This window comes from Balaenoptera physalus (assembly GCF_965194825.1).
Source record: "Balaenoptera physalus genome assembly, chromosome: 2".
In the NCBI taxonomy this organism is placed as follows: domain Eukaryota; kingdom Metazoa; phylum Chordata; class Mammalia; order Artiodactyla; family Balaenopteridae; genus Balaenoptera; species Balaenoptera physalus.
The window spans coordinates 111,944,908-111,968,678 of NC_138883.1; the positions used below are offsets into that span (position 1 = coordinate 111,944,908).

A 23,771-nucleotide genomic window follows, 5' to 3' on the forward strand; every position below is an offset into this window, starting at 1 on the left:
ATATGTATAACTGAATGACATTGCTGTACAGCATAAATTAACACATTATAAATCAACTATACACCAATAGTTTAAAAATTTTTTTTAATATTCCTCAAACTCACAATTAGCAAAACACAGAAAACCAGAAGTTAAATTTTAAATTCCAGAGCTAGGATTATATATTTGGAACGTTGCCATAGTTTCTGCTCAACAAAAATATATGCAGGAATTATTTAGTCTCAAACTGCTAGGAAGGGACTTCCCTGGTGGTCCAGTGGTTAGGAGTCCGCCTTCCAATGCAGGGGATGCAGGTTCGATCCCTAGTTGGGGAACTAGGGTCCCACATGCCAGGGAGCAGCTAGGCCTGCATGCCACAGCTACTGAGCCTGCAAGCTGCAACGGTAAGCCCATGCCCTCTGGAACCCACGTGCCACAACTAGAGAGAAGCCTGCATGCCACAGCAAAGGATCCCCTGTGCCATTGCTGAGACCCAATGCAGCCAAAAATAAGTAAATAAATATTAAAAATTTTTAAAAATTACTAGGAATGACATATAATATATAAAATGTGTATGTGCACATGTGCATTTTTTCATTGGTAAACTTTCATCATGTGGTTATTAAGAAGAACTGGTCTGGAGGAGACTTTCAAGATGTCGGAGGAGTAAGACATGGAGATCACCTTCCTCCCCACAAATATATCAGAAATACAACTACATGGGGAACAACTCCTACAGAACACCTACTGAATGCTGGCAGAAGACCTCAGACATCCCGAAAGGCAAGAAACTCCCCACGTATCTCGATATATATATATTTTTCCTTTTTCTCTTTCTGTGAGTGTGTATGTGTACGCTTCTTTGTGTGATTTTGATGGTATAGCTTTGCTTTTACCATTTGTCCTAGGGTTCTGTCTGTCCGTTTTTGTTTTTTTTTTTAATATAGTTTTTAGCACTTGTTACCATTGGTGGATTGTTTTTTTGTTTGGTTGCTCTCTTCTTTCTTTCTTTTTTTTAATTACTTTTGAATTTTTTAAGTTTTAATAACTATTTTTTATTTTTTTAAATAGCTTTATTTTATTTTATTTTTTTCTTTCTTTCTTTCTTTTTTTCTCCCTTTTTTTCTGAACCATGTGGCTGACAGGGTTTTGGTGCTCCGGCTGGGTGTCAGGCCTGTCTCTCTGAGGTGGGAGAGCCACATTTAGGACATTGGTCCACCAGAGACCTCCCGGATCCACGTAATATCAAACGGCGAAAGCTCTCCCAGAGATCTCCATCTCAATGCTAAGACCCAGCTCCACTCAACAACCAGCAAGCTACAGTGCTGGACACCCTATGCCAAACAACTAGCAAGACAGGAACACAACCCCATTCATTAGCAGAGAGGCTGCCTAAATTCATAAGGTCACAGACACCCCAAAACATGCCACCGGACACAGTCCTGCCCACCAGAAAGACAGGATCCAACCTCATCCACCAGAACACAGGCACTAGTCCCCTCCACCAGGAAGCCTACACAACCCACTGAACCAACCTTAGTCACTGGGGGTAGACACCAAAAACAACAGGAACCACGAACCTGTGGCCTGCAAAAAGGAGACCCCAAACACAGTAAATGAAGCAAAATGAGAAGACAGAGAAGCACACAGCAGATGAAGGAGCAAGGTAAAAACCCACCAGACCAAACAAATGAAGAGGAAATAGGCAGTCTACCTGAAAAAGAATTCAGAGTAATGATAGTAAAGATGATCCAAAATCTTGGAAATAGAATGGAGAAAATACAAGAAACCTTTAACAAGGACATAGAAGAACTAAAGAGCAAACAAACAATGATGAACATCACAATCAATGAAATAAAAGTTCTGTAGAAGGAATCAATACCAGAATAACTGAGGCAGAAGATGCATAAGTGACCTGGAAGATAAAATAGTGGAAATAACTACTGCAGAGCAGAATAAAGATAAAAGAATGAAAAGAATTGAGGACAGTCTTAGAGACCTCTGGGACAACATTAAACGCACCAACATTCGATTTATAGGGGTCCCAGAAGAAGAAGAGAAAAAGAAAGGGACTGAGAAAATATTTTAAGAGCTTAGAGTTGAAAATTTCCCTAATATAGGAGAGGAAATAGTCAGTCAACTCCAGGAAGTGCAGAATCCCATACAGGATAAACCCAAGGAGAAACATGCTGAGACACATAGTAATCAAATTGCAAAAATTAAACACAAAGAAAAATTATTGAAAGCAGCAAGGGAAAAACAACAAACAACATACAAGGGAACTCCCATAAGGTTAACAGCTGATTTCTCAGCAGAAACTGTACAAGCCAGAAGGGAGTGGCATGATATACTTAAAGTGATGAAAGGGAAGAACCTACAACCAAGATTACTCTACCCGGCAAGGATCTCATTCAGATTTGATGGAGAAATCAAAAGCTTTACAGACAAACAAAAGCTAAGAGAATTCAGCATCACCAAACCAGCTCTACAACAAATGCTAAAGGAACTTCTCTAAGTGGGAAACACAAGAGAAGAAAAGGACCTACAAAAACGAACCCAAAACAATTAAGAAAATGGTCATACCAACATACATATTGATAATTAGGTTAAACGTGAATGGATTAAATGCTCCAACCAAAAGACACAGGATCGCTGAATGGATACAAAAACAAGACCCACATATATGCTGTCTACAAGAGACCCACTTCAGACCTAGGGACACATACAGACTGAAAGTGAGGGGATGGAAAAAGGTATTCCATGCAAATGGAAATCAAAAGAAAGCTGGAGTAGCAATACTCATATCAGATAAAATAGACTTTAAAATAAAGAATGTTACAAGAGACAAGGAAGGACACTACACAATGATCAAGGGATCAATCCAAGAAGATATAACAATTATAAATATATGTGCACACAACATAGGAGCACCTCAACACATAAGGCAACTGCTAACAGCTATAAAAGAGGAAATTGACGGTAACACAATAAAAGTGGGGGACTTTAACACCTCACTTGCACCAATGAACAGATCATCCAAAATGAAAATAAGGAAATGGAAGCTTTAAATGGCACAATAGACTAGATAGATTTAATTAATACTTATAGGACACTCCATCCAAAACAGCAGATTACACTTTCTTCTCAAGTGAGCACGGAACATTCTCCAGGATAGATCACATCTTGGGTAACAAATCAAGCCTCAGTAAATTTAAGAAAATTGAAATCATATCAAGCATCTTTTCTGACCACAACGCTATGAGATTATAAATCAATTACAGGGAAAAAAACGTAAAAAACACAAACACATGGAGGCTAAACAATACGTTACTAAATAACCAAGAGATCACTGAAAAAATCAAAGAGGAAATCAAAAAATACCTAGAGACAAATGACAATGAAAACACGATGATCCAAAACCTATGGGATGCAGCAAAAGCACTTCTAAGAAGGAAGTTTATAGCTATACAAGCCTAAGTCAACAAAGAAGAAAAATCTCAAATAAACAATTTAACCTTACACCTAAAGGAACTAGAGAAAGAAGAACAAACAAAACCCAAAGTTAGCAGAAGGAAAGAAATCATAAAGATCAGAGCAGAAATAAATGAAATAGAAACAAAGAAAACAACAGCAAAAATCAATAAAACTAAAAGCTGGTTCTGTGAGAAGATAAACAAAATTGATAAACCTTTAGCCAGACTCATCAAGAAAAAGAGGGAGAGGACTCAAATCAATAAAATTAGAAATGAAAAAGGAGAAGTTACAACAGACACCGTAGAAACACAAAGCATCCAAAGAGACTACTAGAAGCAACTCTATGACAATAAAATGGACAACCTGGAGAAATGGACAATTTCTTAGAAAGGTATAACCTACCAAGACTGAACCAGGAAGAAACAGAAAATATGAACAGACCAATCACAAGTAATGAAATTGAAACTGTGATTAAAAATCTTCCAACAAACAGAAGTCCAGGACCAGACGGCTTCACAGGTGAATTCTATCAAACATTTAGAGAAAAGTTAACACCCATCCTCAAACTCTTCCAAAAAATTGCAGAGGAAGGCACACTCCCAAACTCATTCTATGAGGCCACCATCACCCTGATACCCAAACCAGACAAAAATATTACAAAAAAAGAAAATTACAGACCAATATCACTAATGAATATAGATGCAAAAATCCTCAACAAAATACTAGCAAACAGAATCCAACAACACATTCAAAGGATCATACACCATGATTAAGTGGGATTTATCCCAGGGATGCAAGGATTCTTCAATATATGCAAATCAATCAATGTGATACACCATATTAACAAATTGAAGAATAAAAACCATATGATCATCTCAATAGATGCAGAAAAAGCTTTTGACAAAATTCAACACCCATTTATGATAAAAACTCTCCAGAAAGTGGGCATAGAGGGAACCTACCTCAACATAATAAAGGCCATATACGACAAAGTCACAGCTAACATCATTCTCAATGGTGAAAAACTGAAAGCATTTCCTCTAAGGTCAGGAACAAGACAAGGATGTCCACTCTCACCACTATTATTCAACATAGTTTTGGAAGTCCTAGCCATGGCAATCAGAGAAGAAAAAGAAATAAAAGGAATACAAATTGGAAAAGAAGAAGTAACACTGTCACTGTTTGCAGATGACATGATACTATACATAGAGGATCCTAAAGATGCCACCAGAAAACTACTAGAGCTAATCAATGAATTTGGTAAAGTTGCAGGATACAAAATTCATGCACAGAAATCTCTTGCATTCCTATACACTAATGATGAAAAATCTGAAAGAGAAATTAAGGAAACACTCCCACTCCCATTTACCACTGCAACAAAAAGAATAAAATACCTAGGAAAAAACCTACCTAGGGAGACAAAAGACCTGTATGCAGAAAACTATAAGACACTGATGAAAGAAATTAAAGATGATACCAACAGGTGGAGAGATATACCATGTTCTTGGATTGGAAGAATCAATACTGTGAAAATGACTATACTAACGAAAGCAATCTACAGATTCCATGTAATCCCTATCAAATTACCAATGGCATTTTTTACAGAACTAGAACAAAAAATCTTAAAATTTGGATGGAGACACAAAAGACCCCGAATAGCCAAAGCAGTCTTGAGGGAAAAAAACGGACCTGGAGGAATCAGACTCCCTGACTTCAGACTATACTACAAAGCTACAGTCATCAAGACAATATCGTACTGGCACAAAAACAGAAACACAGATCAATGGAACAAGATAGAAAGCCCAGAGATAAACCCACACACCTATGGTCAACTAATCTATGGCAAAGGAGGCAAGCATATACAATGGAGAAAAGACAGTCTCTTCAATAAGTGGTGTTGGGAAAACTGGACAGCTACATGTAAAAGAATGAACTTAGAACACTCCCTAACACCATACACAAAAATAAACTCAAAATTAGAGACCTAAATGATTAGAGACCTAAATGTGAGACTGGGCACTATAAAACTCTTAGAGGAAAACATAGGGAGAACACTCTTTGACATAAATCACAGCAAGTTCTTTTTTGATCCACCTCCTAGAGTAATGGAAATAAAAACAAAAATAAACAAATGGGACCTAATGAAACTTCAAAGCTTTTGCACAGCAAAGGAAACCATAAACAAGACGAAAAGACAACCCTCAGAATGGTAGAAAATATTTGCAAATGAAGCAACTGACAAAGGATTAATCTCCAAAATATATAAACAGCTCATGGTACTCAATATCACAAACCACCCAATCCAAAAATGGGCAGAAGACCTAAATAGACATTTCTCCAAAGAAGACATACAGATGGCCAAGAAGCACATGAAAAGCTGCTCAACATCACTAATTATTAGAGAAATGCAAATCAAAACTACAATGGGGTATCACCTCACACCAGTTAGAATGGGCCTCATCAGGAAATCTACAAACAACAAATGCTGGAGAGGGTGTGGAGAAAAGGGAACCCTCTTGCACTGTTGGTGGGAATGTAAAGTGATACAGCCACTATGGAGAACAGTATGGAGCTTCCTTAAAAAACTAAAAATAGAATTATCATATGATCCAGCAATCCCACTACTGGGCATATACCCAGAGAAAACCATAATTCAAAAAGACACATGCACCCCAATGTTCACTGCAGCACTATTTACAACAGCCAGGTCATGGAAGCAACCTAAATGCCCATCGACAGACGAATGGATAAAGAAGATGTGGTACATATATACAATGGAATATTCCTCAACCATAAAAAGGAACAAAATTGGGTCATTTGTTGAGACGTGGATGGATCTAGAGGCTGCCATACAGAGGGAAGTAATCCAGAAAGAGAAAAACAAATACCGTATATTAACGCATGTATGTGCAACCTAGAAAAATGGTACAGATGAACTGGTTTGCAGGGCAGAAGTTGAGACACAGATGTAGAGAACAAACGTATGGACACCAAGGGGGGAAAGCCGCGGTGAGGTGGGGATGGTGGTGTGCTGAATTGGGAGATTGGGATTGACATGTATACAATGATGTGTATAAAACTGATGACTAATAAGGACCTGCTGTATAAAAAAATAAATAAAATTCAAAAATTAAAAGAACAAACAAACTACAATGAGGTATCACCTCACACCAGTCAGAATGGCCATCATCAAAAAATCTACAAACAATAAATGCTGGAGTGGGTGTGGAGAAAAGGGAACCCTCTTGCACTGTTGGTGGGAATGTAAATTGATACAGCCACTATGGAGAACAGTATGGAGGTTCCTTAAAAAACTAAAAATAGAACTACTATACGACCCAGCAATCCCACTACTGGGCATATACCCTGAGAAAACCATAATTCAAAAAGAGTCATGTACCACAATGTTCACTGCAGCTCTATTTACAATAGCCAGGACATGGAAGCAACCTAAGTGTCCAGTGACAGATGAATGGATAAAGAAGATGTGGCACATATATACAATGGAATATTACTCAGCCATAAAAAGAAATGAAATTGAGTTATTTGTAGTATGCTAATACATATATATGGAATCCAAAAAAAAAAAAAAAAGGTTCTGAAGAACCTAGGGACAGGATAGGAATAATGTAGAGAATGGACCTGAGGACACGAGGAGGGGGAAGGGTAAGCTGGGATGAAGTGAGAGAGTGTCATGGACTTATATATACTACCAACTGTAAAATAGATAGCTAGTGGGAAGCAGCCGCAGAGCACAGGGACATCAGCTGGGTGCTTTGTGACCACCTAGAGGGGTGGGATAGGGAGGGTGGGAGGGAGACGCAAAAGGGAGGAGATATGGGGATATATGTATATGTATAGCTGATTCACTTTGTTATAAAGCAGAAACTAACACACCATTGTAAAGCAATTATACTCCAATAAAGATGTTAAAAAAAAAAAACTGGTCTGCTGAAAATAAAACCTTTTTGTTTTTTTAATTTTATTTATTTATATATATATTTTTGGGCTGTGTTGGGTCTTCGTTGTTGTGCGCGGGCTTTCTATAGTTGCGGAGAGCAGGGGTTACTCTTCGCTGTGGTACACAGGCTTCTCATTGCAGTGGCTTCTCTTGTTGCAGAGAACGGGCTCTACGCACGCGGGCTTCAGTAGTTGTGGCACGTGGGCTCAGTAGTTGTGGCTCGCGGGCTCTAGAGCACAGGCTCAGTAATTGTGGCTCACGGGCTTAGTTGCTCCGTGGCATGTGGGATCTTCCCAGACTGGCGCTCAAACCCGTGTCCCCTGCATTGGCAGGCGGATTCTTAACCACTGCACCAACAGGGAAGTCCCTAAAACCTCTTTTTTAACCAAAAAATTAAATTTCAAATAAATTTAAGACTTTACCTTTGACATAAGGCCCATTTTGAAACTAACTTTCTAAAATTTTTCACCAAAACCAGAATTGTTACTCTTAAATTAACAGGTCTGTGCCAATATTTGAAAATCTGAGTTTACCTTGTCTCTTTAAGAAATCAGTAGTTCTTTCTGCTTAATTTCTACCTTAAGTTATAATCTTTTATTAATTATCAATCAATCCCATAGCAGCCAGCTGCAGTGTCCCTCATAATGGAGCTCAGGTAAGAAATAACCAGGAAGAACACATAAGTTATTAAAATCAAAGATTCTGCTTTCATGTAAATGTCTCATAGAAAAAAAAAAAAACTCAGATTAAAGTCTATGTTGCATCCAAAGCTAACGTTTCAAACTTCAAGCAGGTGGCATAGCAATATGCTGATAAAAGCACATATGGAAGAAGGAAAACTGAACCAAGGAGAGTAGCAAAAAATGTATAAACTGATTTCTTTTTTAAGGGTAGGAGGAGCCACCACATGGAATCAGTCTTCATTCACGGGGAATTTTTTAAAATAATGAATTGACTTTTTTTTTAAGGGGGGAGCACAAAGAGTACAACAATGAGCTCACTGCTTTTAAGGGGAAAGTAGAAGGAGCACGGGACCAGTACTCCTACCAGCACCACAGGCAGTTCTTGATATTTCCTAGGCTGCTTGTATTGTTAGAAACTGGAATAAAATGTGGGTTACGCTTTTTTCAAATCAATGTCTTTAACTAACTTAAATCAATGAAGATGTCATATATTTACTTACAAACTGCAATTCAGAATATTTGGATCCATTAAGGATGGTTCATTTTATTAATCAATGTCTAGAATACAAGAGGATAAACCAATGTGTTACTCAGAGCTCCTAATTTCAATTACATACTGTCCTTGGTTTTCAAGTGAGAAGATATCTACTTAACACATACAAAGAAGCTATTTCTTTCTCTTTTCTCTAAATCTAAATGAGAATAGAACCAATAAATTGGGAAAATAAATTTTACCTTTCAAAGTTTTAGCAGCTCGGTGGTTTTTTGTTTTGTTTTGTTTTCATTCTTTGTGCTGCCTAAAACAATTTGATAGGTCAATTTACTTATCAGATTTTTTTAACATTTTATGTCTAATCAGATACTTTCAGTGAGGCTGCATGTGGGCTTTATTATCACATCTGTGCCATATTAGAACTAGAGAGAGAAAAGTGAAGATTGGCTCATCTAGTTCTTATCATCAACATCATAATGTAGAGTTTAATTTTAAAAATGTAAATGTCTACACTAAATATAGCTTTTCTTCCTCATCCTTTATATTTGGTTTCAAACGTTTAACAAGTTTATTCTTTTCCAAATTAAAGCAAAAATCACTCAAATGCTGGTGCACATGGCTAAGAGTTTCCGAAGATCAGTCAGTATAATTCACTCATTTCACAGATAAGAAAATTGAGGGCCAGAAAAAAGAAGCCACTTGCCTAATAGGAGCAGAGCCTAAAACAGAATTCAGGTCACCAGCATTCTTTCCTACTCTACTGTGGTGCGTTACATGTTACAATATTTAGTGTTTGAGCTAGATCACACTCAAGTGTCTAACGGTCACAGCCAAAACTAACCTATGGGCCTAAGCATCCTCTTCCCTTTCATGAAAACCAAAAATAATAGCTGGAATGAGGGTACCAAAAGATATGAGCCCACAGTACAATTAACCCATCAGAAAACTGTTGATGGGTTTTGGGTATTTTTATGTCAAAAGTGAGTCACAGTGATCTTGTGGGAGTTTTTTGCCAGACAGACTTCCTAGAAAAACCTGTCACGGCCTCACTTCTTTGCCCTGCACTAAACTGAATTTTGATGTAGTCAAAATGATGCACAAATACAATCAAGAGCAGCTTCTCCCTCCTCCTGCCATTCACTCTGCTGGCAGCCACCTGGTGGAGCTGTAATACGTCATTTTTAAAGAACAAATACTAGATGATTAATTGCCAGCTATGTTATTACGAATGGTTTCACAGCTTAAAATAGTTAATTCATAGTGTTTTCAGATGAGAAGTTAAATGTCAACTCAGTTCCAGTAGTAAGTGTAAACCTTTCCCCTAGCTTTAAGTACAAGTATAAATCTCCTTTTCTGTTTGAGAAACTGTTACATAGCCATCAATTCTCCAGCAACTCCTACTTACTTCTCACTGCCTTGGTGATCTTATTTCCCCTATAGTCCCTCCCACTCGGCAAGTTAGTGAAGAGATTCCAAAGCTGAAGAAAGCTGTAAGCCAAGGAAGCATTTCAGGTCAGTGACCCAGCAACTCCCTCTTCTTCTTGCCCTTCTTTGTACTACTCCGTCTCTCCTGATGTTCCTTCCCTCAGAAAAAGGTTAATTTGGAAAGCAATCATTAAAGAAAGAGGCAAGAAGCTTTCTGAAGTTCCAAGGCAAATTCACAAAACAGCACAAATACCCAATTTCATACATGCACATATATAAATACAATCCTTACCTTACCCCCTCACCTATCTACCCCAGCCAAAAAAGACCAAATCAGTGCATTCTAAACTCAAGGAACTGATACTGTTTTAGATTATTCATATCTCCTTCAGTAAGAGAATTAAAGACACTTTTTTTTTTTAAATACTTCTGAGCAATAACAGTTGTGAAGTCGTGGCTTGGCACACCAGCTAGATTTTCTTTTCTTTTTTTTTTAAACATTCTTTTTTTTTTAACATATTTATTTTATTTATTTATTTTTTGGCTGTGTTGGGTCTTTGCTGCTGCGTGCGGGCTTTCTCTAGTTGCAGCGAGCGGGAGCTACTCTTTGTTGCGGTGCGTGGGCTTCTCATTGCAGTGGCTTCTCTTGCTGCGGAGCATGGGCTCTAGGTGCGCAGGCTTTAGTAGTTGTGGCACGCAGGCTCAGTAGTTGTGGCTCACAGGCTCTAGAACGCAGGCTCAGTAGTTGTGGTGCACAGGCTTAGTTACTCCGCGGCATGTGGGATCTTCCCGGACCAGGGCTCGAACCCATGTCCCCAGCATTGGCAGGTGGATTCTTAACCACTGAGCCACCAGGGAAGCCCTAAAGACACTTTTAATACCAGTAGAATTAATGTGCACTTAATTAATCATGACATTGATTAATTGATTTGTGACATTGATTTGTGAAGAGTTGTCCAGTGGCTAAATCATATTTTCTATGCCCTGAGGGAAGTGACAGCTGCCACCTCAAATCAAGATGATCCTTCCAGAAAGCAGTACTCTTCTGAGAATACAGTTGGTTTTATTCTTTCTCATAGACCTGAAACTGCCTTTGCAGCCAGGCATCATAACCTCCCACCCCCGATACCAGTGTCTTTCATGGTACCCACTCCTCTGGGGGACCCACAGTTCCTTCCCCTTCCCTTTGTGATGGCAGCACTACTAACCAGAAAAGGCCGGAAAAGAGAGACAGCACAGACCTGGGGTCAGAGGGACCTGCATTTGAATGCTGGCCCTCAGTGAGAATGACAAATTAATATCTCTGTGAGTCATCTCCTCACCTGCAACAGGGGACAAAAACACTCCTCAAATGGCTCCTTGAAGATTAAATAAAACAATGCACAAGAAGCACAGGTGGGCGCCGGGCACAGAGCAGGCCCTCAGTAAAGTTCACGTCCTCCTCCCCAGCTCAGTTTCCTGCACACGTGACAGCACTCCTGACTCTAAGAGGACAGGTTACACACGTGTTGAGGAGAGTTAGTAAGAAACATTACAATTAGGAAATAACTAAGCTGCTCTGGCCCCTCCCTTCCCAAAGTATGCCTTCTCGAATTTTTCTTTTCCATTGTTAAGGCTCAGACTGAGACAGAAGAGAAAGCAATTAGGAAAAGTATAGGAGGCAGCAGAGTCTGACGTCAGTTGAAGGGGAAAGTAGCTATTATGAAAGAAAAGAATTGAGCAAAATGTGATTTGGTAAAAAATATGACAGCCAGAGTTTGCATTAAACAGCAAGGAGGAAAGACAAAGAGGGACCTTTAAAAATCATAATGGTTCCAGGACTTCCCTGGTGGCACAGCGGTCAAGAATCCGCCTGCCAATGCAGGGGACATGGGTTCGAGCGCTGGTCCAGAAGATCCCACATGCCGCAGAGCAGCTAAGCCCGTGCACCACAACTACTGAGCCTGAGCTCTACAGCCCTCGAGTCACAACTACTGAAGCCCATGCGCCTAGAGCCCGTGCCCCGCAACAAGAGAAGCCACTGCGATGGGAAGCCCGTGCACTGCAACAAAGAGTAGCCCCTGCTCACCACAAATAGAGAAAGCCTGTGAGCAGCAACAAAGACCCAACGCAGCCAAAAATAAATAAATAAATAAATAAATTTATAAGAGAAAAAAAAATCATAATGGTTCCATATTGTTGCAACCAGTGACCATTTCATAGCCACAGTTTCAAGAGAACGCCATACAAGGTGGGTGCTACTCTGTCCAAGACTCTATAGCAGTTATTAACTACCAGATGATTTTCCAAGTACTAGGAGTAGATCATACTGCTGCAGCGTAAAGGGCCTTTGGAGCCTGTGTGCCATTTAAAGGTTAAAACTGCAAGGTTAGGGCTGGGACTTTAGAGACAAATGTCAGGAAATTCTTATCTGTGATTCTCCGAGTAATCAGCCTGCAGCCTCCTGGTGCATATATATGCAATATCTGTCTCCGTGTACATGACAGATCCATCAGTGGAGCAGTATTAAGTGGCTGAGAAGAGGAACTGGATTGAGTTAGAGCAACATACCCCTGCTTTAACAGGAGGACAGCAATTCTGGTTTGCTTACAACACTTAATTACCTGTTCCTCACACACTCCTCTCTGGTCACTCTGTAAATTCACATTGCCACATGCTTTGGGGCTTTTTGTATCACAGCGGAAAAGTTTTAAAAGTTTAAGCAGAGGAAATCCAACTCAGCCCTCCTCCTTTTCGTCAAGTTCGCTTTCTCCCAACAGCCGACTGGACTTGGTCACCACATCTTCATGTTAAAATATCTGAGGGTGGGGGTGTGGTGGGGGAGGGTACACGGTATCTGCTTTGCCCTTAGAAGACCAACGTGAGAGACCAACATGCACAAAAGACATAAAGAAAGAAGCTGGCAGCCAGGGGAGAAAGAATGTGGAGAAATGCTTTACGAGGGCCAAGGAAGAACCATCAGCCTCTAAACTTCACGGGCTGCATGCAAAGACCACTTTATCAATCCCAGTGGCACAGCTGATGGACAATTCCCACTCATATTTGGGGGAAAGGAGGGGACTTCCTTGGATTCCATTACTATCACTTATTTATTGGAATCATAGGTCCAGATATCATCTAAAGCAGTGGTTCTTTATGGGGAGGTGATTTTGTCTCCCAGGGCACATGTCAACATCTAGAGACATTTTTGGTTGTCACAAGCGAGGAGATGCTACTGGCCCCTAGTGGGCAGAGGCCAAGAATACAATGGACAGGACAGCCCCACACAACAGAGAATTACTCAGCCCAAAATGTCAACAGAAACCCTGATCTAAAGCAAACGAACTTGTGGAACTGACTTGACTGTATTCATGAAACAAAATAAAAGTTGTGGAATGCAAAGTTGGTTTTATTCTTTCTCATAGAACTGAAACTAGCCTTTTACAGCCAGGCACCATAACCTCCCACCACAGACATAAATGACTTTCATTTGCATCTGATAAAATCTCTCTCTGATAAAAATCTATCTCAAATGTATTCTTTAATTATTTTAACCATAAAAATTATCTGGCAATTAATCTTAGATGCTTTGAAAATAATTTATAAATGGTGATTTTCCAAAGAACACATAAGTCTAAACAGGGCAATTATGAGATGAAAATAATTTTCATATTCAACTGGTAATTTTTCATAAACAAATCAGCAGCAAGTAATAAAACTTCACAAAAAATGTCAATGTCTGCTCAGGTTGACAACAGAATCTGCAGCAGATGCTAACTTATTCTGAAAGAAGGTAAACATGTCTAAGATGAATTTTCCAAAACAGAGTAAATTTAATGAAGAACATTTATTTTGTAGCTCCTGTATGTAAATACTGAAAATAAGCTTGGTCCGATGGAAAACGTTATAAAACTAACAGACCCAACATCCCAGTATCCAAAAGGTCCTTCCAGATGGGTTAAAATCATGACTGGAGAACACACAGTCAAAGGATAATGGAAAAAGAAAACACTGATAAATTGGACTTCAACAAAATTTAAAACTTTTGCATTTCAAAAGATACCATCAAGAAAACCAAAAGATAAGCCACAGAATGGGAGAAAATATTTGTAAATTACATATGTGATAAGGAACTTGTGTCTAGAATATATAAACTACTCTTACAACTCATTAATAAGAAGACAAAAAAAATTTTTTTAATGGGAAAAAGCAAGACATGGAAACAACCCAAGTGCCCATCAACAGATGACTGGCTTAAGAAGATGTAATATATATAAACAGTGGACTATTACTCAGCCATAAAAAGGAATGAAATACTAACATTTGCAGCAACATGGATGGACCTAGACAATATTACACTTAGTGAAGTAAGTCAGACAAAGACAAACTTTACATGATACCACTTATACGGGGAATCTAAAAAATAATACGAATGAATCTATGTACAAAACAGAAACAGACTCACAGACATAGAAAACAAACTTATGGTTACCAAAGGGGAGAGGGACAAATTAGGAGTATGGGATTAACAGATACAAACTACTATACATAAAATAGATAAGCAACAAGATAGCACAGGGAACTATATTCAGTATCTTATAATAACCTATAATGGAAAAGAATCTGAAATATATATATACACACACATATATATATCTGAATCACTTTGCTGTACACCTGAAACTAACACAATATTGTAATTCAACTATACTTCAATTTCTTTTTAAATGAGCAAAAGATTTGAATAGACTTTTCACCAAAGATATATGAATGGACTATATACACATGAAAAGATTCTCAACATCATTAGTTACTAAGAAAATGCAAATAAAAACCACGAGACACTACCTCACCCCCATTATATAAATGAAAATACAGATAATAACAAGTGTTGTCAAAAATGTGGAGAAATTGAAACCCTCATACATTGCTGACAGGAAAGGTAAAATGGTACAGCCACTCTGAAAAAGTCCAGCAGTTTCGTAAAATAGTATACAATAGTTTCTTAGCGTGCCCATAACAGCATTATTCATAATAGCCAAAAAGTGGAAACAACCAAATGTCTATCAACAGATGAATGGATAAACAAAATGTGGCCTCTCCATACAATGGAATACCAAGTACATGCTCACAGCAGGGGTGAATCTCAAAAACATCAAGCTAAGTAAAAGAAGCCAGACACAACAGACCACATTTCATATGATTTCTTTTATATAAAATGTCCAGAAAAGGCAACTCTATAGAGACAGAAAGTACATTAGTGGTTTCCCAGAGCTGGGGTGGGAATGAGGAATGACTGCTAATAGGTAGAAGGTCTCCTTCTAGAATGACAGAAATTTTCTACACTTAAAACAGGTGAATTTTATGGTATTTAAATTACACCCCAAAGCTGCTTTAAAAAAATCACTTTATTGACAAGGTAGGAGACTGAGGCACAGGTTTTAGATACTGAGAACAATGATGGCACATGTAAACACAGTCAGTAAGTATTTGTGCAATGAAAAGTTAACATGCTTAAAATCAGATACCTAGGAAGAAGGTAGAACTCAGCACTCAATTCACAAATTTTTTTCCTCACGAAAGTCCTGAACAACCCCAGCAGAATTCAGACAGAATGGCAATTCTCTTATGTCAGCATAATAGTGCTCTTTATTACCAAATGATCACACATTTTCCTGCTCTGAGCATACTGACTTTGATCCAGGTACTACTTTACCCCCCCTCTGTGTAGAACCGGCCTTCAGGTCTGTGTGGAAAATTAAACACTAAAAAGGTTATTTGTTACTGAATCTAAAACATCACAAAGGCTCTTTAAGAGTTTCCCAACTGTCCTCTCTGTCTTAACGTACCTCCGTCTTGCTTCCTGGATAAGTAATTCTCAGAGAGGTATTTGTGGTATCTGTGTGCACTGGCTCCAACACAAATACAACGTCGTGTCCAGATCCTCATTCTTGCCAGACATATTTAAAACAGTTTTCATACTTTAACCTTTTTTTAAAAATGGTTTTATATCAGATTTCATTATTTATTGAGTGTCATTATTTGCTGAGGAATTATACAGAGCAAAAGGCAGCAAGTTGTTTAAACCAAATGACCACTGCATATTTTCTGGATGTTTTTTATCTTCTGCTACAGAAAAATAAGCAGTTAGGTGGCCCAGAAATAAAGGCCTGAGTCTAGATACACTCAGAATCCTCCAGGATGATACAATACTCTCAGTATCATAAACGGTTTTGTGCAACGTCAGCTGATGTGTAATACTTCCCCACTGCTCTCTACCCCGTTACTGGAATGCCATTTACTGGGAAGACAAATACCTTATAATCACTTAACTCTTCAACAACAGCTAAAAGATTAGTCTAACACTTCACACAAATTCTCTACTTGACCGATAAAAAAAAAAAACAACAAATTGGGCACCAATAGAGGCATTTTCATTTTTTATTAGCTTACGGTAGTTCATCTACTAAGGTTCCAACTACCATGAAAGAGAAGGTGTAAACTTATTTTGAACCATAAAAGTTCTCACTGTAGTAGTGAAATCTTCTATTGTAATTTCTCCTATCCCTAAATTCACCTTGAATACATACAGCTCTGGCCACCAGGAAGTTCATCATATTTCACATATATAAAAGAACTAGAATTGAATCTCCAACTTTTACGAGCTGAACAACCTGAGAAAATCACAACCTCTTTGACCTTTAATTACACATACATACACAAACATACACACACACACACACACACACACACAGGAAGATAACATGGATGTGTTTTATAAGTCCCTTTGGGTCTGGAAAGAATGTGACTTGTATTTAATCTTAAGGTTGATGACTTAACATCCCTTTTTAAATAAAGATAACAATCTTGAGCCTTCTTTTAATGTTATTTGAAAATTTTTAAATATATTAAGTATCAAAGTTAAAAAAATCAAAGTTCCCCCACCCCCATTACCATGTGAAATCACTGCTTTAGTCTGACCACTTAATATATCACTCTGTGATGACAACTCTAGGCCCTCGTGGTAAATCTTGCTGGCCCAATCTTTCTTCCTTTGAAGAAGATAAAGACTTGGAAATATACAATCCAATCAAAGGCAGAGTCCTCCTACCACAACAAAATAAGCAACTTTGCTTAAGCAAAAATTATTACTTATTCTCAGAGTAAACTAAAAGGCTCCACTCAGAATACCTCAAGCAGCTACAGAAAAACTCAAATTAGAAGACCCAAGTTCTTATCTCTGTTCTGTTGCTAGATAACATTGGCTAAGCTGTACAACAGCCCCTACTGTGAAATAAGAATGTTCTCTTTAGTAAATTACTTTAAGATCCTTTTGTAAATACAAGAGTCTGACAGACCTAGAAACAAACCCCCAGTCTTACAGAAGAATGAATGTTTCCCGAAGCAGCAATTTCATACCTGATGGCCAGCTCTGCCTGCATAATTCCCCAAAGCCTAGTCTACCCATCATATAATTGAACTACCTGGTTCCACAGTTTTAGAAACCTGAGGACCAGCAGATTGTTTCTATGGGTAAATGCATCTGAATTCCAAACACAAAATGTCAAACTCTCTACTACAAGTGGAGTGTCTACTCCAACTTTAAAATCGGGCTTGATTCTTCAGTTTTCAAAAGATAAACGTGAAGCATTATATAATCTACATAAAAATAACCGATACCGTAGAATTTTACATCTAGAAGGGCTGTTAGAGATGATCTGCAACAGCCTTTTAATTTTAATGTTAATTCTACAGAGCAGGAGTGACTAATATATACAGTGTTTCTACTTTGGGTTCTCTCAATTGAGAAAATAAAAATCCAGACACTGATAAAGACCATCAGGTATGCACATGCCCTTTTTAAAATACAGGTCCTTTGGGCAAGGATTTATTTTTCTTCACTTAGAATTAAGACTTCAACCATTCTAGATAATCCTGCAGCCTGTGGAACAAAAACCACATTCACAGAAAGACAGGCAAGATGAAAAGGCAGAGGGCTACATACCAGATGAAGGAACAAGATAAAATCCCAGAAAAACAACTAAATGAAGTGGAGATAGGCAGCCTTCCAGAAAAAGAATTCAGAAGAATGATAGTGAAGATGATCCAGGACCTCGGAATAAGAATGGAGGCAAAGATGGAGAAGATGCAAGAAATGTTTAACAAAGACCTAGAAGAATTAAAGAACAAACAAACAGAGAAGAACAATACAATAACTGAAATGAAAACTACACTAGAAGGAATCAATAGCAGAATAACTGAGGCAGAAGAACGGATAAGTGACCTGGAATGGAAGACAGAATGGTGGAATTCACTGCTGCGGAACAGACTAAAGAAAAAAGAATGAAAAGAAATGAAGACAGCCTAAGAGACCTCTGGGACAACATTACACGCAACAATATTCGCATTATAGGGGTCCCAGAAGAAGAAGAGAGAGAGAAAGGACCAGAGAAAATATTTGAAGAGATTATAATCGAAAACTTCCCTAACATAGGAAAGGAAATAGCCACCCAAGTCCAGGAAGCACAGCGAGTCCCATATAGGATAAACCCAAGGAGAAACACGCCAAGACACATAGTAATCAAATTGGCAAAAATTAAAGACAAAGAAAAATTATTGAAAGCAGCAAGGGAAAAACGACAAACAACATACGAGGGAACTCCCATAAGGTTAACAGCTGATTTCTCAGCAGAAACTCTACAAGCCAGAAGGGAGTGGCATGATATACTTAAAGTGATGAAAGGGAAGAACCTACAACCAAGATTACTCTACCCGGCAAGGATCTCATTCAGATTTGATGGAGAAATCAAAAGCTTTAGGGACAAGCAAAAGCTAAGAGAATTCAGCACCACCAAACCAGCTCTACAACAAATGCTAAAGGAACTTCTCTAAGTGGGAAACACAAGAGAAGAAAAGGACCTACAAAACAAACCCAAAACAATTAAGAAAATGGTCATAGGAACATACATATCGATAATTACCTTAAACGTGAATGGACTAAATGCTCCAACCAAAAGACACAGGCTTGCTGAATGGATACAAAGACAGGACCCATATATATGCTGTCTACAAGAGACCCACTTCAGACCTAGGGACACATACAGACTGAAAGTGAGGGGATGGAAAAAGATATTCCATGCAAATCGAAATCAAAAGAAAGCTGGAGTAGCTATACTCATATCAGATAAAATAGACTTTAAAATAAAGAATGTTACAAGAGACAAGGAAGGACACTACATAATGATCAAGGGATCAATCCAAGAAGAAGATATAACAATTATAAATATATATGCACCCAACATAGGAGCACCTCAATACATAAGGCAACTGCTAACAGCTATAAAAGAGGAAATCGACAGTAACACAATAATAGTGGGGGACTTTATCACCTCACTTACACCAATGGACAGATCATCCAAAATGAAAATAAATAAGGAAACAGAAGCTTTAAATGACACAGTAGACCAGATAGATTTAATTGATATTTATAGGACATTCCATCCAAAAACAGCAGATTACACTTTCTTCTCAAGTGCACAAGGAACATTCTCCAGGATAGATCACATCTTGGGTCACAAATCAAGCTTCAGTAAATTTAAGAAAATCGAAATCATATCAACCATCTTTTCTGACCACAACGCTATGAGATTAGAAATCAATTACAGGGAAAAAGCTGTAAAAAACACAAACACATGGAGGCTAAACAATACATTACTAAATAACCAAGAGATCACTGAAGAAATCAAAGAGGAAATCGAAAAATACCTAGAGACAAATGACAATGAAAACACGACGATCCAAAACCTATGTGATGCAGCAAAAGCAGTTCTAAGAGGGAAGTTTATAGCTATACAAGCCTACCTAAAGAAACAAGAAAAATCTCAAGTAAACAATCTAACCTTACACCTAAAGGAACTAGAGAAAGAAGAACAAACAAAACCCAAAGTTAGCAGAAGGAAAGAAATCATAAAGATCAGAGCAGAAATAAATGAGAAAGAAACAAAGAAAACAATAGCAAATATCAATAAAACTAAAAGCTGGTTCTTTAAGAAGATAAACAAAATTGATAAGCCATTAGCCAGACTCATCAAGAAAAAGAGGGAGAGGACTCAAATCAATAAAATCAGAAATGAAAAAGGAGAACTTACAACAGACACCGCAGAAATACAAAACATCTTAAGAGACTACTACAAGCAACTCTATGCCAATGAAATGGACAACCTGGAAGAAATGGACAAATTCTTAGAAGGGTATAACCTTCCAAGACTGAACCAGGAAGAAACAGAAAATAAGAACAGACCAATCACAAGTAATGAAATTAAAACTGTGATTAAAAATCTTCCAACAAACAAAAGTCCAGGACCAGATGGCTTCACAGGTGAATTCTATCAAACATTTAGAGAAGAGCTAACACCCATCCTTCTCAAACTCTTCCAAAAAACTGCAGAGGAAGGAACACTCCCAAACTCATTCTATGAGGCCACCATCACCCTGATACCCATACCAGACAAAGATACTACAAAAAAAGAAAATTACAGACCAATATCACTGATGAATATAGATGCAAAAATCCTCAACAAAATACTGGCAAACAGAATCCAACAACACATTAAAAGGATCATACGCCACAATCAAGTGGGATTTATCCCAGGGATGCAAGGATTCTTCAATATACGCAAATCAATCAATGTGATACACCATATTAACAAATTGAAGAAGAAAAACCATATGATCATCTCAACAGATGCAGAAAAAGCTTTTGACAAAATTCAACACCCATTTATGATAAAAACTCTCCAGAAAGTAGGCACAGAGGGAACTTTCCTCAACATAATAAAGGCCATATACGACAAACCCACAGCAAACATCATTCTCAATGGTGAAAAACTGGAAGCATTTCCTCTAAGATCAGGAATGAGACAAGGATGTCCACTCTCACCACTATTATTCAACATAGTTTTGGAAGTCCTAGCCACGGCAATCAGAGAAGAAAAAGAAATAAAAGGAATACAAATCGGAAAAGAAGAAGTAAAACTGTCACTGTTTGCAGATGACATGATACTATACATAGAGAATCCTAAAAATGCCACCAGAAAACTACTAGAGCTAATCAATGAATTTGGTAAAGTTGCAGGATACAAAATTAATGCACAGAAATCTCTTGCATTCCTATACACCAATGATGAAATATCTGAAACAGAAATTATGGAAACACTCCCATTTACCATTGCAACAAAAAGAATAAAATATCTAGGAATAAACCTACCTAGGGAGACAAAAGACCTGTATGCAGAAAACTATAAGACACTGATGAAAGAAATTAAAGATGATACCAACAGGTGGAGAGATATACCATGTTCTTGGATTGGAAGAATCAATATTGTGAAAATGACTATACTACCGAAAGCAATCTACAGATTCAATGCAATCCCTATCAAATTACCAATGGCATTTTTTACGGAGCTAGAACAAATCATCTTAAAATTTGTATGGAGACACAAAAGACCCCGAATAGCCAAAGCAGTCTTGAGGGAAAAAAACGGACCTGGAGGAATCAGACTCCCTGACTTCAGACTATACTACAAAGCTACAGTAATCAAGACAATATGGTACTGGCACAAAAACAGAAACATAGATCAGTGGAACAAGATAGAAAGCCCAGAGATAAACCCACGCACCTATGGTCAACTAATCTATGAAAAAGGAGGTGAAGATATACAATGGAGAAAAGACAGTCTCTTCAATAAGTGGTGCTGGGAAAACTGGACAGCTACATGTAAAACAATGAGCTTAGAACACTCCCTAACACCATACACAAAAATAAACTCAAAATGGATTCGAGACTTAAATGTAAGACCAGACACTATAAAACCCTTAGAGGAAAACATAGGAAGAACACTCTTTGACATCAATCACAGCAAGATCTTTTTTGATCCACCTCCTAGAGTAATGGAAATAAAAACAAAAATAAACAAATGGGACCTAATGAAACTTCAAAGCTTTTGCACAGCAAAGGAAACCATAAACAAGACGAAAAGACAACCCTCAGAATGGGAGAAAATATTTGCAAACGAATCAACGGACAAAGGATTAATCTCCAAAATATATAAACAGCTCATGCAGCTCAATATTAAGAAAACAAACAACCCAATCCAAAAATGGGCAGAAGACCTAAATAGACATTTCTCCAAAGAAGACATACAGATGGCCAAGAAGCACATGATAAGATGCTCAACATCACTAATTATTAGAGAAATGCAAATCAAAACTACAATGAGGTTATCACCTCACACCAGTTAGAATGGGCATCATCAGAAAATCTACAAACAACAAATGCTGGAGAGGGTGTGGAGAAAAGGGAACCCTCTTGCACTGTTGGTGGAAATGTAAAGTGATACAGCCACTATGGAGAACAATATGGAGCTTCCTTAAAAAACTAAAAATAGATTTACCATATGATCCAGCAATCCCACTACTGGGCATATACCCAGAGAAGACCACAATTCTAAAAGACACATGCACCCCAATGTTCACTGCAGCACTATTTACAATAGCCAGGTCATGGAACCAACCTAAATGCCCATCGACAGACGAATGGTTAAAGAAGTTGTGGTACATATATACAATGGAATATTACTCAGCCATAAAAAGGAATGAAATTGAGTCATTTGCTGAGACGTGGATAGATCTAGAGACTGTCATAGAGAGTGAAGTAAGTCAGAAAGAGAAAAACAAATACCGTATATTAATGCATGTACGTGGAACCTAGAAAAAAGGTACAGATGAGCCGGTTTGCAGGGCAGAAGTTGAGACACAGATGTAGAGAAGAGACATATGGACACCAAGGGGGGAAAACTGCAGTGGGGTGGGGATGGTGGTGTGCTGAAGTGGGCGATTGGGATTGACATGTATACACTGATGTGTATAAAATTGATGACTAACAAGAACCTGCAGTTTTAAAAAAAAGAAACAAACAAAACAACTAATACTAAACTTTCATTGGGTTATTTGTATGGAAATATGTTAATATAAATGTTTCAGACATTACATGAAATTTCTAAAAATCTTATATGTTCTGGTATAATGTTATAAGTCATAATTCTAGTTATTACTTTAAAATGTATATCTCAGAAAAAAAAAGATTAACTATGAATTGAATCTGGATGATGGATACAGAAGAGTTAATTATACTACTATTTTTTTTTTTTTATTGTTTTCTATAATAAAATGTTTTTAAAAATTAAAAAAAAAAAAGACTTCAACCATTCTAAATGGAAATGTGAGCATATTTGAAAACCTTCTTTTAGAGTTAATCTTCTCTCTCAGTTCTTACACCAATGCCACCACCTTAAATACTTCTGATTGCTAAGGAATTCCAACACTTTTCAATGAGACAGTCCATGCACACAAATCCCGAATGAGAACATATGCTCCAGCACTTGGTACTTGAGCACTCTAGGCAACTCACCAAGCCCCGGTTTCTTCATTTATAAAATGGAGAAACCCTGACTCCATGAATTCACAAGGATACAAGAACCAAACTAAATTATGTGAAAACATGTTTGGGAAGAATATTGATATACATATAAATGCTTATTATAAGATCTCCAAATTCCCACATTTCACTAGAAGAAAAAAATTGCTCCAAATGTTCAGGTGTAGGACCTAAATGGCTTACAGTTGCTAAGTTAGCATTACATACATTAAAACCAAATGGGATTTTTCTATCTAAAGTTCCTTCTAGGAAAACAGAGTAAGATGTTAAAACTTAGGTATC

The 23,771-nt window shown here is 37.8% G+C and overlaps 1 protein-coding gene across 10 annotated transcripts in view; it reads right to left on the reverse strand.

The window, feature by feature from the left end:
* AAGAB (alpha and gamma adaptin binding protein) overlaps window positions 1–23,771 on the reverse strand; it is a 96,448-nt gene that overhangs the window by 69,446 nt on the left and 3,231 nt on the right. The window lies entirely within an intron of this gene.